We start from the raw sequence: 5,000 nt of genomic DNA on the forward strand, positions 1-5,000 counted from the left end.
TACTGTATAGTTTTGGAGAAAACTAAAGCCAAAATCAACCTCAAGCATCTAAGTGCATAAGCACTTTGCATCATGTGCCATTTTCAAGCACTCATAAAAATCTTTGCTTTATAGGTTTGCTCGTTCTTTCAGTTTATTTCTGTTTACAGTCAATCTGTCCATTACTGTATTAAGTTTCAAATATTTCTACTGTATAGTTTTGGAGAAAACCGAAGCCAAAATCAACCTCAAGCATCTAAGTGCATAAGCACTTTGCATCATGTGCCATTTTCAAGCACTCATAAAAATCTTTGCTTTATAGGTTTGCTCGTTCTTTCAGTTTATTTCTGTTTACAGACAATCTGACCATTACTGTATTAAGTTTCAAATATTTCTACTGTATAGTTTTGGAGAAAACTGAAGCCAAAATCAACCTCAAGCATCTAAGTGCATAAGCACTTCGGATCATGTGCCATTTTCAAGCACTCATAAAAATCTTTGCTTTATAGGTTTGCTCGTTCTTTCAGTTTATTTCTGTTTACAGTCAATCTGACCATTACTGTATTAAGTTTCAAATATTTCTACTGTATAGTTTTGGAGAAAACTAAAGCCAAAATCAACCTCAAGCATCTAAGTGCATAAGCACTTTGCATCATGTGCCATTTTCAAGCACTCATAAAAATCTTTGCTTTATAGGTTTGCTCGTTCTTTCAGTTTATTTCTGTTTACAGTCAATCTGTCCATTACTGTATTAAGTTTCAAATATTTCTACTGTATAGTTTTGGAGAAAACCGAAGCCAAAATCAACCTCAAGCATCTAAGTGCATAAGCACTTTGCATCATGTGCCATTTTCAAGCACTCATAAAAATCTTTGCTTTATAGGTTTGCTCGTTCTTTCAGTTTATTTCTGTTTACAGTCAATCTGTCCATTACTGTATTAAGTTTCAAATATTTCTACTGTATAGTTTTGGAGAAAACCGAAGCCAAAATCAACCTCAAGCATCTAAGTGCATAAGCACTTTGCATCATGTGCCATTTTCAAGCACTCATAAAAATCTTTGCTTTATAGGTTTGCTCGTTCTTTCAGTTTATTTCTGTTTACAGACAATCTGACCATTACTGTATTAAGTTTCAAATATTTCTACTGTATAGTTTTGGAGAAAACTGAAGCCAAAATCAACCTCAAGCATCTAAGTGCATAAGCACTTCGGATCATGTGCCATTTTCAAGCACTCATAAAAATCTTTGCTTTATAGGTTTGCTCGTTCTTTCAGTTTATTTCTGTTTACAGTCAATCTGACCATTACTGTATTAAGTTTCAAATATTTCTACTGTATAGTTTTGGAGAAAACTAAAGCCAAAATCAACCTCAAGCATCTAAGTGCATAAGCACTTTGCATCATGTGCCATTTTCAAGCACTCATAAAAATCTTTGCTTTATAGGTTTGCTCGTTCTTTCAGTTTATTTCTGTTTACAGTCAATCTGTCCATTACTGTATTAAGTTTCAAATATTTCTACTGTATAGTTTTGGAGAAAACCGAAGCCAAAATCAACCTCAAGCATCTAAGTGCATAAGCACTTTGCATCATGTGCCATTTTCAAGCACTCATAAAAATCTTTGCTTTATAGGTTTGCTCGTTCTTTCAGTTTATTTCTGTTTACAGACAATCTGACCATTACTGTATTAAGTTTCAAATATTTCTACTGTATAGTTTTGGAGAAAACTAAAGCCAAAATCAACCCCAAGCATCTAAGTGCATACGCACTTTGCATCATGTCCCATATTCAACCACTCATAAAAATCTTTGCTTTATAGGTTTGCTCGTTCTTTCAGTTTATTTCTGTTTACAGACAATCTGACCATTACTGTATTAAGTTTCAAATATTTCTACTGTATAGTTTTGGAGAAAACTAAAACCAAATTCACCCCAAGCATCTAAGTACATAAACACTTATCCAGTTTTCAAGCACTAATAAATATCTTTGCTTTATAGGTTTGCTTAGGCCAGTGGAAGACCAATTTTTGGTTACTTACCCTGTTGTCCAACAACAGTCAAATTCTAGCAACTGTGGCTTGTTTGCAATAGCATTTGCTTTTGTATTATGCTGTAACCTGAGGCCAGAAAACTGCCAGTTCCATGAGGGTAGATTGAGAGCAGAACTTGTATCCTTTCCAGAAGGGACGAATGCTTTTCAAAACAGAGCCAAGACTTAACAAGGCAAAATCCACACAAACACTTGTGAATGTGTACTGCTTATGCAGGACTGCACACTGCAATGAAGTCATGGTTGAATGTACTTCATGCAAGAGGTGGTATCATCCGAACTGTGCACAGATACCCCAAAATGCAATTACTGGGGATGATGACTGGCACTGCCCCAATTGTACTGGCAAAATCTAAGCCAATGTGGGAAGTAAAATGTGTGTATGGGAAGTATGGTTCATTACTATTTACATTACTATTTACTATATACATTGCTTTACATGTTTAAATTGTTATTGTTTCAGTAGTATTTAAATTGTTTTCAATTCATTTTAATATAGCCATGTAAAGTTAAGTTTTGCAAATGTCAAGTGTGAAGTAATTTTATTAGTACTTTAAGTATTTTACAATTTTCATTATATGCACAGTCTCAGGGATACATCTTTTTATTTATGTTTGTGAATGTCTTTTTTTTCTGTTTAAACAGTTTGTGAAGTCAGTTGCACTTGTTAGTGTAGTTAATTTTTTTATGTTAAATAAAATAAAATGGCTTCAATACACAAATTGTTTTTTTTTTATATATATATATCCTACAGTATCTCACTAGATATATGAAAGATATAAAGCAAACTACACTTTCTAACAAAAATTTTAAATGAATCACTTGGTCTTAAAACTTAATTTTCAGAAATAAACGTACAATTTCTTGTGATAAACAGGCTGAATGAAACTATGAATGTTGTTTATTAGAAATGCTCTAAGGTGTTAAGGTAAAACAGAAGATCTCTACTGTAGTTGTATTATGAATTTAAGTTGAAAGGAAACATGAAAACAATCAGTCAACTGTCTGTAAATGGCTTAGTCCAGACTTAAAGCTTTTTATGTTTTTCAAAATTGTGCATGATTTAATTATTTAGAAAACTGTAAAAGCAATCAATTGACAGAATAAGAAAACCTATGAAGGAACTAATTTTATGAGTGTTTGAAAATGGGACATGGTGTGAAAGTGCTTATGTACTTAGATGCTTGGGGTGAGTTTGGCTTTAGTTTTCTCCAAAACTATACAGTAGAAACATATGAAAATTAAAACATTAACGGTCAGAGTGACTGTGAATAGGAATAAACTAAAAGAACGAGCAAACCTATAAAGCAAAGGTTTTTATGAGTGCTTGAAAATGGGACATGATGTAAAGTGCTTATGCACTTCGATGCTTGGGGTTGATTTTGTCTTTAGTTTTCTACAAAACTATACAGTAGAATTATTTAAAAATGAATACAGTAATGGTCAGATTGACTGTAAACAGAAATAAACTGAAAAAACAAGCAAACCTATAAAGCAAAGATTTTTATGAGTGCTTAAACATGGGACATGATGTAAAGTGCTTATGCACTTAGATGCTTGAGGTTGATTTTGGCTTTAGTTTTCTCCAAAACTATACAGTAGAAATATTTGAAACTTAATACAGTAATGGTCAGATTGTCTGTAAACAGAAATAAACAGAAAGAACGAGCAAACCTATAAAGCAAAGATATTTATTAGTGCTTGAAAACTGGATAAGTGTTTATGTACTTAGATGCTTGGGGTGAATTTGGTTTTAGTTTTCTCCAAAACTATACAGTAGAAATATTTGAAACTTAATACAGTAATGGTCAGATTGACTGTAAACAGAAATAAACTGAAAGAGTGAGCAAACCTATAAAAGAAAGATTTTTATGAGTGCTTGAAAATGGCACATGATGTAAAGTGCTTATGCACTTAGATGCTTGGGGTTGATTTTGGCTTCAGTTATCTCCAAAACTATACAGTAGAAATATTTGCAACTTGATAGAGTAATGGTCAGATTGACTGTAAACAGAAATAAACTGAAAGAACGAGCAAACCTATAAAGCAAAGATTTTTATGAGTGCTTGAAAATGGCACATGATGCAAAGTGCGTATGCACTTAGATGCTTGGGGTTGATTTTGGCTTCAGTTTTCTCCAAAACTATACAGTAGAAATATTTGAAACTTAATACAGTAATGGACAGATTGACTGTAAACAGAAATAAACTGAAAGAACGAGCAAACCTATAAAGCAAAGATTTTTATGAGTGGTTGAATATGGGACATGATGCAAAGTGCGTATGCACTTAGATGCTTGGGGTTGATTTTGGCTTCAGTTTTCTCCAAAACTATACAGTAGAAATATTTGAAACTTAATACAGTAATGGACAGATTGACTGTAAACAGAAATAAACTGAAAGAACGAGCAAACCTATAAAGCAAAGATTTTTATGAGTGGTTGAAAATGGGACATGATGCAAAGTGCTTATGCACTTAGATGCTTGGGGTTGATTTTGGCTTTAGTTTTCTCCAAAACTATACAGTAGAAATATTTGAAACTTAATACAGTAATGGTCAGATTGTCTGTAAACAGAAATAAACAGAAAGAACGAGCAAACCTATAAAGCAAAGATATTTATTAGTGCTTGAAAACTGGATAAGTGTTTATGTACTTAGATGCTTGGGGTGAATTTGGTTTTAGTTTTCTCCAAAACTATACAGTAGAAATATTTGAAACTTAATACAGTAATGGTCAGATTGACTGTAAACAGAAATAAACTGAAAGAGTGAGCAAACCTATAAAAGAAAGATTTTTATGAGTGCTTGAAAATGGCACATGATGTAAAGTGCTTATGCACTTAGATGCTTGGGGTTGATTTTGGCTTCAGTTATCTCCAAAACTATACAGTAGAAATATTTGCAACTTGATAGAGTAATGGTCAGATTGACTGTAAACAGAAATAAACTGAAAGAACGAGCAAACCTATAAAG

The 5,000-nt window shown here is 32.7% G+C and overlaps 2 long non-coding RNA genes across 2 annotated transcripts in view; one reads left to right on the top strand and one right to left on the bottom strand.

The window, feature by feature from the left end:
- LOC127956124 (uncharacterized) overlaps positions 1-5,000 on the bottom strand; it is a 24,229-nt gene that overhangs the window by 11,021 nt on the left and 8,208 nt on the right. The window lies entirely within an intron of this gene.
- Positions 164-1,640, top strand: LOC127956111 (uncharacterized). The gene is made up of 3 exons (XR_008153477.1): positions 164-301; positions 489-1,049; positions 1,237-1,640. It is a non-coding gene; the product is annotated as an uncharacterized LOC127956111 (long non-coding RNA).

Source organism: Carassius gibelio, chromosome B4, assembly GCF_023724105.1.
Source record: "Carassius gibelio isolate Cgi1373 ecotype wild population from Czech Republic chromosome B4, carGib1.2-hapl.c, whole genome shotgun sequence".
Taxonomy (NCBI): domain Eukaryota; kingdom Metazoa; phylum Chordata; class Actinopteri; order Cypriniformes; family Cyprinidae; genus Carassius; species Carassius gibelio.